The sequence below is a fragment of the Anolis sagrei genome, chromosome X, assembly GCF_037176765.1.
Source record: "Anolis sagrei isolate rAnoSag1 chromosome X, rAnoSag1.mat, whole genome shotgun sequence".
NCBI classification, from domain to species: Eukaryota; Metazoa; Chordata; class Lepidosauria; order Squamata; family Dactyloidae; genus Anolis; species Anolis sagrei.
Genome location: NC_090034.1, coordinates 57,946,015 through 57,958,585, shown reverse-complemented (window position 1 = coordinate 57,958,585; position 12,571 = coordinate 57,946,015). Strand labels below are relative to the sequence as shown.

Here is a 12,571-nt window from a genome sequence, read left to right as displayed (position 1 = left end):
CCCCCGGGGGGGGGGGTCGCAAGGGGATTTCAGAAGGGCCACCAAAGACCATCAGAAAACACAGTATTCTGATCCATTTATTCTTTTCTCTTTCTATCCGCTCTATCTAAGGAGCAACATATTCCAAATAAAAATATTCCCAAAAAAAAAAAAAGGAAAAAAAAGAAAACACAGTATTTTCTGTTGGTCATGGGGGTTCTGTGTGGGAAATTTGGCCCAATTGTCTCATTGGTGGGGTTCAGAATGCTATCTGATTGTAGGTGAACTATAAATCCTAGCAACTACAACTCCCAAATGTCAAGGTTTATTTTCCCCAAATTCCACCAGTGTCTCCATTTAGGCATATTAAGTATTCGTGCCAAGTGTGACCCAGATCCATCATTCTTTGAGTCCACAGTGCTCTCTGGATGTAGGAGAACTACAATTCCCAAACTCCCGGTCAATGGCCACCAAACCCTTCCAGTATTTTGTGTTGGTCATTGGAGTTATGTGTGCCAAGTTTGGTTCAATTCCATCGTTGCTGGAGTTCAGAATGCTATCTGATTGTAGGTGAACTATAAATCCCAGCAACTACAACTCCCAAATGTCAAGGTTTATTTTCCCCAAATTCCACCAGTGTTTCCATTTAGGCATATTAAGTATTCGTGCCAAGTGTGACCCAGATCCATCATTCTTTGAGTCCACAGTGCTCTCTGGATGTAGGAGAACTACAATTCCCAAACTCCCGTTCAATGGCCACCAAATCCTTCCAGTATTTTGTGTTGGTCATTGGAGTTCTGTGTGCCAAGTTTGGTTCAATTCCATCGTTGCTGGAGTTCAGAATGCTCTTTGATTGTAGGCTAACTATAAATCCCAGCAACGGCAACTCGCAAATGACAAAATCAATTGCACACACACACACACACCCCAACTCCACCAGTATTCATATTTGGGTGTATCGGGTCTTTGTGCCAAATTTGGTCCATTGAATTAAAATACATCCTGCATATCAGATATTCACATTGCAATTCATAACAGTAGCAAAATTACAGTCATGAAGTAGCAACAAAAATAGTTTTATGGTTGGGGGTCACCACAACATGTTTCTCAACCTTTCTAATGCCACGACTCCTTAATACAGTTCCTCATGTCGCGGTGACCCCAACCATAAAACTATTTTTGCTGCTACTTCATAACTGTAATTTTGCTACTCCCTCATGCTTTTTAACATCTGCATCTGCTGGGCGAGGTGGGTGCCATCTCTATGCACATGACACACAACTCTACTTCTCTTTTCCACCCCATTCCAAGGAAGCCCCCTGGATCCTGGACCAGTGCCTGGTAGCTGTGATGGACTGGATGAGGGCCAACAAGCAGAGGCTTAATCCAGACAAGACAGCGGTCCTCCTGGTCAGTCACGAGGCCGATCCGGGTCTAAGGTGGCAACCTGTGCTCGACCAGTTCACATTCCCCCTGAGGACATAGGTCCACAGTCTTGTGGTGCTCCTGGACTCAGCGCTGACACTTGAAGCTCAGGTGTCAGTGGTAGCCGGGATGGCCTTCACACAGTTAAAGCTTGTGCGCCAGCTGCGACTGTACCTCGAAAAGCCTGACTTGGACACAGTGGTCCACACCTTAGTTACATCCACAATGGACTACTGCAGTGGTTCTCAACCTGGGGCCCCCAGATGTTTTTGGCCTTCAACTCCCAGAAATCCTAACAGCTGGTAAACTGACTGGGATTTCTGGGAGTTGTAGGCCAAAAACATCTGGGGACCCCAGGTTGAGAACAACTGGACTACTATGTGGGGCTGTCTTTGATGACTCCCATGTTGTTTAACATCTACATGAAGCCATTAGGAGAGATCATCCGGAGTTTTTGAGTTCAATGCCATCTGTACACAGATGACGTTCAACTCTATCACTCCTTTCCATCTACTGATAAGGAGGCTGTTAAGGTCCTGAACTGGTGTTTGACAGCTGTGACGGTCTAGATAACAGTGAACAAATTGAAACTGAATTCAGACAAGACAGAGGTCCTTCTGATCAGTTGCAAGGCCAAACGGGCCATAGGGTTACAGCCTGTGCTGGATGGGGTTACACTCCCCCTGAAGACACAGGTTCGCAGCTTGGGTGTGATCCTGGACTCATCGTTGAGCCTGGAACCCCAGGTCTTGGTGTTGGCTAGGGGGGCTTTCACACAATTAAAACTTGTGTGCCAGCTGTGCCCATACCTTGGGAAGTCAGACTTGACCACGGTAGTCCACGCTCTGGTTACATCCTGTATATATTACTGCAACGCGCTCTACATGGGGTTGCCTTTGAAGATTGTTCGGAAGGTCCTTGTGGGTTTTTTCGGGCTAAAGGGCCATGTTCTAGAGGCATTTCTCCTGACGTTTCGCCTGCATCTATGGCAAGCATCCTCAGAGGTAGTGAGGTCTGTTGGAAATAGGACAATGGGTTTATATATCTGTGGAATGGCTGGGGTGGGGCAAAGAGCTCTTCTCTGCTGGAGCTAGGTGTGAATGTTTCAACTGACCACCTTCATTAGCATTTGGAAGGCCTGCCTGAGCCTGGGAAAATCTCTTGTTGAGAGGTGTTAAGATGTGCCTGGTTGTTTCCTCTCTGCTGTTTTGCTGTTGTAATTTTAGAGTTTTTTAATACTGGTAGCCAGATTTTGTTCATTTTCATGGTCTCTTCCTTTCTGTTGAAGTCTACATAGAGACCATCAAATGCAGCGCCCAAACACGAATCAAGGAACAGGAAAGGCACTGCAGACTACTTCAACCAGAGAAGTCAGCCATAGCAGAGCACCTGATGAACCAGCCTGGACACAGCATATTATTTGAGAACACAGAAATGCTGGACCACACCAACAACCACCATGTCAGACTACACAGAGAAGCCATTGAAATCCACACGCATGTGGACAATTTCAACAGAAAGGAGGAGACCATGAAAATGAACAAAACCTGGCTACCAGTATTAAAAAAAACCCTAAAATTACAACAGCAAAACAGCAGAGAGGAAACAACCAGGCACATCTTAACACCTCTCAACAAGAGATTTTCCCAGGCTCAGGCAGGCTTTCAAATGCTAATCAAGGTGGTCAGTTGAAACATTCACACCTAGCTCTAGCAGAGAAGAGCTCTTTGCCCCACCCCAGCCATTCCACAGATATATAAACCCATTGTCCTATTTCCAACAGACCTCACTACCTCTGAGGATGCTTGCCATAGATGCAGGCGAAATGTCAGGAGAAATGCCTCTAGAACATGGCCCTATAGCCCGAAAAAACCCACAAGAACCTAGTGATTCCAGCCATGAAAGCCTTCGACAATACATTGTTCGGAAGCTCCAAATGGTCCAATGGGTGGCAGCCAGGTTGCTCACTGGAGCGGCTTACAGGGAGCATACAACTCCTCTGCTGCGCCAGCTCCACTGGTTGCCTGTCGGCTACCGAGCATAATTCAAAGTGCTGGTTTTAGCCTATAAAACTCTAAATAGTTCCAGCCCAGCCTAACTGTCCCTATGAACCATTTCAGAGCTTAAGATTATCTGGGAAGGCCCTGCTCTTGGTGGGGACAGGAGACAGGGCCTCCTCAGTGGTGGCCCCTTGGCTGTGTAACTATTAGATCAACCCCCTCCCTCCTGACCTTCAGTAAGAAAGTGGAAACATGGCTTTTTGACCAAGCTTTGTTCAATAGATAAATATGGAATCATGTGCAATAATTATTGGAACGGCCCAAACCATGACTTTGAATAATGTGGTTAAGAGTGAAGGCATTGTTTTGTATGTTCTAAATGTTTTAATGTATTTTATATAATTGAGGATATAGCACATATACTATTTGATTGTAAATTGTATCAGAAAGGGAGAGACTACTACCTTGGTCCATATATCAAATTGACAATGTATTGGGAATCTCACATCAGAACAACATATTTTATGTGTAGCCAAGACCCACAAATCTTCTATATATATATAAAAATGCTCTGTGCATAATGAGTACCTTAAAAGCAAAAGAACCAGTGAACAAAATCACACCAAATTTGGCAACAAAACGTCTCACAACACAAGGAGTGACCATCACTCCAAAAATTATGATTTTATCATTTGGGAGTTGTAGTTGCTGGGATTTATAGTTCACCTACCATCAAAGAGCATTCTGAACTCCACCAACAATGGAATTGAATCAAACTTGACAAACAGAACTCCCATGACCAAGAGAAAATACTGGAAGTGTTTGGTGGGCATTGACCTTGAGTTTGGGAGTTGTAGTTCACCTACATCTAGAGAGTACTGTGGACTCAAATAATGATGGATCTGGGCCAACCTTGGCACTAATATTCCATATGCCCAAATATGAATACAGATGGAGTTTGGGGAAAATAGACCTTGACATTTGGGAGCTGTAGTTACTGGGATTTATAGTTCACCTGCAATCAAAGAGCATTCTGAACTCCACCAACAATGGAATTGAACCAAACTTGGCAAACAGAACTCCCATGACCAACAGAAAATACTGGAAGGGTTTGATGGATATTGACCTTGAGTTTGGGAGTTGGAGTTCACCTACATCTAGAGAGCACTGTGGACTCAAACAATGATGGACCTGGATCAAACCTGGCACGAATATCCCATATGTCCGAATATGAATACAGATGGAGTTTGGGGAAAATAGACCTTGACATTTGGGAGCTGTAGTTACTGGGATTTATAGTTCACCTGCAATCAAAGAGCATTCTGAACTCCACCAACAATGGAATTGAACCAAACTTGGCAAACAGAACTCCCATGACCAACAGAAAATACTGGAAGGGTTTGGTGGGTATTGACCTTGAGTTTGGGAGTTGGAGTTCACCTACATCTAGAGAGCACTGTGGACACAAACAATGATGGATCTGGACCAAACCTGGCACGAATATCCCATATGTCCGAATATGAATACAGATGGAGTTTGCGGAAAATAGACCTTGACATTTGGGAGCTGTAGTTACTGGGATTTATAGTTCACCTGCAATCAAAGAGCATTCTGAACTCCACCAACAATGGAATTGAACCAAACTTGGCAAACAGAACTCCCATGACCAACAGAAAATACTGGAAGGGTTTGGTGGGTATTGACCTTGAGTTTGGGAGTTGGAGTTCACCTACATCTAGAGAGCACTATGGACTCAAACAATGATGGATCTGGATCAAACCTGGCACGAATATTCCATATGCCCAAATATGAATACAGATGGAGTTTGGGGATAATAGATCTTGACATTTGGGAGCTGTAGTTACTGGGATTTATAATTCACCTACAATGAAAGAGCATTCTGAACCCCATCAATGACAGAATTGGGGAAAACGTCCCACACAGAACCCTCAGGACCAACAGAAAATACTTAAGCCCATCCAGTCCTACTCCCTTCCCCGGGGAAAGAAATCTAATCAAGGTCCTCCTGACAAAGAGCCATCCAACCATAGATATAAATAGATAGATAGATATGATTCATACAGACAACAAAGATATAGTATAATAGATTTGAGAGGGACTCCTAAAGAAGTATAATAGATTTGAGAGGGACTCCTAAAGAAGGATAATTATATTTTTTCCCGAGTAGTCAGACCAGACAATCTCCACATCATCACTGAGAAAACTTCAAGAGATACTATTTACCCACAAGTATAAAGAAATTACAGATATTAGAAACTACATACGTGGGGCGGATCAGAGTAAATTGTAGGGGTAATAAGAAAATATGAAGAATATACTCAATGTTATCATATTTATTCAATGTATTGTTATGTGTCTTATTTTAACTTACTACATAGAGTGCAATCAAGTCTTATTAAGCCTTGTTGTTTGGTTTGGTATTGTGATATGGCCGAAGGCAATGTTTCTTATCCTGGGGATCGGGATCCCTGGGAGGGAGTCGGGAGGGGGTTTCAGAGGGGTTGCCAAAGACCATCAGAAAACATATATTTCTGATCATCTTAGGAACCCCTTTGGCAAAGAAGGCTGAAGATCTCTCTGCCTGTCCTTCTCTTTCCTTTTGGAAACAGACGGCAAATCCTTCCACCAAAAGCTCTCCTCTGTTGTGATTGGCCAGGCTCTCAGCCAAGGGGAGGGCTGTTTTTGAGACTCCAAGCGGGGAGGGGAGAGAAGGCGTGCTCGGCACATGGCAGCATAGTGCACATGTGTGGGGCAAGGGAGAGCATGCGAGGCTGAAGGGAGGTTCACATCAGCGAGTCCCTGCATGCCATGGGGGTTCTGTGTGGGATGTTTGACTCAATTCCTTCGTTGGTGGAGTTCAGAATGCTCTTTGATTGTAGATGAACTATACATCCCAGCAACCACTCCCAAAGGTCTATTTTCCCCAAACTCTTCCAGTATTCAAATTTGGGCATATCGGGTATTTGTGCCAAATTTGGTCCAGTGAATGAAAATAATCCTGCATATCAGATATTTACATTACGATTCATACTGCAATGCACTCTACGTGGGGCTGCCCTTGGAAATGGCCCGGAAATTCCAACTGGTCCAACGGGCGGCGGCCAGGTTGTTAACTGGTGCTACTTACAGGGAGAGGTCAACCATCCTGTTTAAGGAGCTCCATTGGCTGTCGTTCATTTTCCGGTCCCAATTCAAGGTGCAGGTGCTTACCTACAAAGCCCTAAACGGTTTGGGACCCGCCTACCTATCTCTGTATATGAACCCACACAATCTCTCCGATCATCTGGAGAGGCCCTGCTCACGATCCCACCTGCGTCGCAAGCGCGATTGGTGGGGATGAGGGACAGGGCCTTCTCCGTGGTGGTCTCCCGACTCTGGAACTCTCTCCCCAAGGACATCAGACAAGCCCCAACATTGGCAGTCTTTAGGAAGAGCTTGAAGATGTGGTTGTTCCAGTGTGCCTTCCCAGAATAGGAAACTCCTAGCATCATGTCCCAATTGCACTTTACTAGAGATTTAAGATTGTCTGCACACCCCACCTATCTCCAAAAACCTATCCATCTCACCCAGAGGCGGCCCTAGGTAATTTTCAATGGTAAGCAAAAAGTATTTTGCGCCCGCCCCCCCCGCCCCCCCACCAACCAATCACTGATATATATTTTCTGTTCGTCGTGGGAGTTCTGTGTGCCATATTTGGTCCAATTCCATCATTGATTTGATTCAATTCCATTTTTGGTGGAGTTCAGAATGCTCTTTGATTGTAGGTGAACTATACATCCCAGTAACTACAACTCGCATATGTCAAGGTGTATTTTCCCCCAAGAGCGCCTCAAGAGCGCCCCTGGGCAAAATCAACTATACTGCAAAGGCTTACTTTGCATAATGGTTGAGCCGCCCCTGATCTCACCTGTCATGTCCAGCATTTTTTAAATTTTACTTATTACATTTGGCCCGGCCTTAGTTTTAAATGCGCCGTGGTGTTATTGTCTAATGTTTATTGCTATTGTTTTAATGTTTATTGCTTGTTTTATGAGTTTACTTATTGTTGTATTTGTTATGCTGTTGTTTTATTGATGTGTTGGGCCTCGGCCTCATGTAAGCCGCACCGAGTCCTTCGGGAGATGTTAGCGGGGTATAAATAAAGGATGATGATGATGATTATGATTATTATTATTATTACAATAACAAAATGACAGTTATGAAGTAGCAACAAAAATAATGTTATGGTTGGAGGTCACCACAACATGCGGAACTGTCTTAAGGGGTCACGGCATTGGGAAGGTTGAAAACCACTAGCCTAGGATCTAATCAATAAAATTGTTGTTATTTTTATGTAATTTATAATTCTATTTTAAATGTTTATTTTAATTGTACATTGTTTTTGAAGGCATCAAATAGCTGCCTAAAGTGTAAGCAGTCTTGAGTTCCCTCCGAGGTGGAGAAAGGCAGGGTAGAAATGTCGTAAATAAAGAAATAAGATGGCTTGGAAACTGCAGTTAGTGCAAAGGTTGGTGGCCAGATTACTAACTTGGGCTGGTTATAGGAAGGATACCATGCCAATATTAAAGCAGCTCCACTGGCTACCAATGAGTTTCCGGGCCCAATTCACCTATAAAGCCTTATACCAGTGTTTCTCAACCTTCCTAATGCCACATCTTCTAAGAAAAATGCCCTGTGTTATCTGTGCAGAAAAACTACTTCAAATCCTATTTGTAACTGCATTGATATTCAAAGTGCCTGTATGCTGAATCCATGAAGTTTGTGAGTAAATCACCTATGTTACTTTTAAGGAAATCTACCTTATTTTTGTCTCTTTAGAACATGTTCTAAACCAAGACGTTTTAAGGGAGAGTAGATGTTTTCGGCCAACTGAAAACACACACACACATATATATTAGGGCTGGGCAACCACTGAAAAATTTGTTTCTAAACTCGATTCGTTTTTAGGGGGTTTTTGCGCTTCGATTTTTAAAAGAATTCCGAAATTTTCCTTAATTTTTTTCCGATATTTATGAAATTTCGTAAATTACGAATCAATTACGAATCGATTTCGAAACAATTACGAATCGATTCGTTAATGGCGGGCGCGATCGCGCAATACGCTAAAAAAACCTCCAAATGGGACAGGAAGCTTCCCTCTCCCTCTGTTGTTGACTGTTGGTGTGATAATTTTTTTTTCACTGAGAAAACAAACAGCAACCCTAAAACTTACACCAGACATGCGGAAATAATAATGAAACGATTTCGAATCAATTACGAATCGATTTCGAAACAATTACGAAACAATTACGAAACAAATTGAAAAAATTCGTTTCGTTTTTTAGTTGCTCCTGAATGGTTCAATATCGCTTCGTTATCAAAAAAAATAACGAATTAATAACGAATTACGAAATTAACGAACGAAATCGCCCAGCCCTAATATATATGCATTGGCATATCTTTGTTTCTAATAGTTCAAAGAGTTATCTGGTATATCAGTTTAACAGTTGAGAAACCTAATGGCCTTGCATGAATACGAGTGGCTATTTATCGGTAAGGAGAAGGTTGACTCAAGCGAGTTTTTAACTCTTCTCAGGGAGAATCCTGGTTTTTCCTAATGGAAATGAATACGATTTTCTAAAAGGTTATGGCGATTTCCATTACCCAGAAGGTTAAGGCATCAATTTTCCAAAAGAAGAGACCTCAAAGGTCACCCAATCTCACTTTATTCTGCCAGGCAAGAATTCGCAACTCAAGCGCTCCCAAAAGATGCCCATCCAAACCCCGGAAAAGATAGAAAGACCATCCTGCCCTCAAGGGAATCCATTCCATTGTATTATTATTATTATTATTATTATTATTATTATTATTATTATTATTTGGGGTTGTTGTAGGTTTTTCCGGGCTATATGGCCATGTTCTAGAGGCATTTTCTCCTGACGTTTCGCCTGCATCTGTGGCAAGCATCCTCAGAGGTACCTCTGAGGATGCTTGCCATAGATGCAGGCGAAACGTCGGAGAAAATGCCTCTAGAACAGTGGTTCTCAATCTTCCTAATGCCGCGACCCCTTAATACAATTCCCCATATTGTGGTGACCCCCAACCATAAAATTATTTCTGTTGCTACTTTGTAACTGTAATTTTGCTACTGTTATGAATCGTAATGTAAATATCTGATACTGTATGCAGGATGTATTTTCATTCACTGGACCAAATTTCGCACAAATACCCAATACGACCACATTTAAATACTGATGGAGTTGGGGGGACTGATTTTGTCATTTGGGAGTTGTAGTTGCTGGGATTGATAGTCAAACCTCCCATCAAAGAGCATTCTGAACTCCACCAATGATGGAATTGAACCAAACTTGGCACACAAAACTCCCATGACCAACAGAAAATACTGGAAGAGTTTAGTGGGGATAGCCCTTGAGTTTTGGAGTTATAGTTCACCTACATCGAGAGAGCACTGTGGACTCAAACAATGATGGATCTGGACCAAACTTGGCACAAATACTCAATATGCCCAAATGTAACACTGGTGGAGTTTAGGGAAAATAGAACTTGACATCTGGGAGTTGTAGTTGCTGGGATTTATAGTTTACCTACAATCAAAGTGCATTCTGAACCCCACCAATTATAGAATTGGGCCAAACTTCCCACACAGCACCCTCATGACTAACTGCGTTTTCTGATGGTCTTGGTGACCCTCCTGACACCCCCTCGTGACCCCCCCAGGGGTCCCAACTCCCAGGTTGAGAAACACTGCTCTAGAACATGGCCATATAGCCCGGAAAAACCTACAACAACCCAGTGATTCCGGCCATTAAAGCCTTCGACAATATTATTATTTTATTTTTATACCCCACCAACCATCTCCCCAAAGGGACTCGAGGCGGCTTACAAGGGACAAGCCCCAAAAAATTACAGATAAAACACAACCAATTAAAAACATCAGATAAATATAAAACTATCACATTTGTAAATAAACATCGAAACAATTTGGCTGAGAAAAAGAACACAGCTGAGGTACAGATTCAATGAGTGCAATACATTCTGAAGGAGCGCCAAGAAAGTGCAACAAACAAGTAGGCAGGGCTGGAGATACTGTCATCAAAAGTGCTAAGGTGGACAATAAGAGGCCTGACGTAAAGTGCTGACTTAAAGTAGGGGCAGGAAAATTACTAGTGGACTGCTTAATCAAAAGCACACCGGACCATAAATGTTTTTAGTTGTTTCCAGAAAGAGGACAAAGTAGGAGCCTGTCTGATCTCCCTAGGGAGGGAGTTCCAGAGCCGGGGGGCCACCACTGAGAAGGCCCTCTCCCTCATCCCAACCAACCGTGCTTGAGACGGAGGAAGGAGAGACAGCAGTGCCTCCCCGGATGATCTCAAGCAGGAGTGGCTCGTCCATTATGCGAAGTAAGCGGTCGCAGAACACTTTTTTTTGCCAGGGGCACAGAGGCGCCTCTGTAAATGCCCCTCGACTGCCACTTGAGGAGCGCCCCCTCAGCTCACAACAGTCCTAGCAGTCTGGGGGAAGCCTCGGCTTTCTTGCCTCGCTGTCGGGCGATCCTCTTCCCAAAGGGAAGAGCCCTTGAGCCTCGCCTAGCCCCTCTCGTTCCTGCTCCACCCGGCCACCGGGTACGCGAGCAGAGCCGGCACTCAATCGTTCTCCGCGTTCGATCCCTTCCCCATAACCGGCTCCCTTTTCCGATCCCCCGGCGCTCCACCTGCCTCCTCCCCTCTCCCCAATCCTCTCCTCTCCCCTGGCCCACTTCGGGTCCGGAGGCGTGTCTGAAGACCTCAGCGTGCACACCAAAAGTCGCCTCTTCTCCTGACTTTCTCTTCAGCCATTGGGACCAAGAGAGAGAGAGAGAGAGAGAGAGAGAGAGAGAGCCCCTCCGGCTGGAGGTATCTCCCACCTCCGCTCCCTCCTTTGCTTTTGCGCCTACCTTCAGGAAAGGTGGGCATCTCCACCTCTCTCTCTCTCTCTCTCGGTACACATAGTAAGATAAATACATACACATAGTCAGATAAATACATAGCAGCAACAATGATAAAACAATTAAAACAATCCAGCTTTACAGTACAACTAATAAAAACCAATCTAGTGATCGCCAAGCTCAAAATCCGTAAGTTCATTCCGCATTGTCATAATCCTATCCAGTTCTAGTCGTCATTGTCCTTTGTCTGTCTGCCAGGTTACCCAAAGGCCTGGTCCCAAATCCATGTTTTTAGTTTCCTTCTAAAAGAGAGGAGGGATGTTGATGGCCTAATTTCCCCGAGAAGCAAATTCCACAGGCGAGGGGCCACCACCGAGAAGGCCCTGCTCCTCGTCCCCACCAACCTCACTTGTGATAGATAGGAAATAAATAAATAAATAAATAAATAAGTGTCAAAGCAAAATCCAGAAGGAGCCCCAAGCTGCGGACCTGTGTCCTCAGAGGGAGTGTGAACCCATTGAGCACAGGTAGTCACCCTATACCCAATCAGTCCCACGACAGTCCCACGACTGTTGAAGTTCTTCTTCATCTCATGATGTTCTTCTTCTCTTTAGGTGGGAGCTCTTTTCCCGTCACCTGAATCTATTAGTTCACATTCCATCCCAAAACAAAGCTCAACGTGTCTTCAACAGGACAATATTGAAATGGCTGTCATGTTGACGCTCCAACCTTTGCGAGTTGAGCACCCCCAGCTTCTTTGGTAGTTCCTCCTGAGCGGATTCAGTTCTCCTGCAACCCCTCCAAGGTGGTTATTATTTCTGTTGAAGTGAGAACAAGCATCCCCTCCTGAGGTGATGAAAGCTAAGTTGATTAAAAGAACATGGCTGGCGGGTTTGGTCGATATTACATTTTGCTCTGACGGGGCCTCAGAGGCATCTCCCCGCCCCCAGCCATGTTCATACATGCATTCATCAGAGGACCCAATCCAGTCTTTCCTCTCCTAGAGAAAGCACAGCCTGGTACATCATGTGCCAACATCACGGCCCATAAGGAGCCATGCACATCTTCTTTACTGTCCAATTCTGAGCAACAGCAATCAAGGCTTCGAGCATAGACCTGGAGATAATGCTCAAAGCCATTTCTTTCTTATTCCACTTCATCACATGCATTAAATACTACAGAGCCACCCACTTAAGAAATGGCAACCTCCTGTGTTCATCAC

At 44.1% G+C, this 12,571-nt stretch overlaps 1 protein-coding gene across 1 annotated transcript in view; it reads right to left on the bottom strand.

Moving 5' to 3' along the window:
• Window positions 1-12,571, bottom strand: part of PDE4C (phosphodiesterase 4C) — a 110,008-nt gene that overhangs the window by 62,110 nt on the left and 35,327 nt on the right. The gene's annotated exons all lie outside the window — the stretch shown is intronic.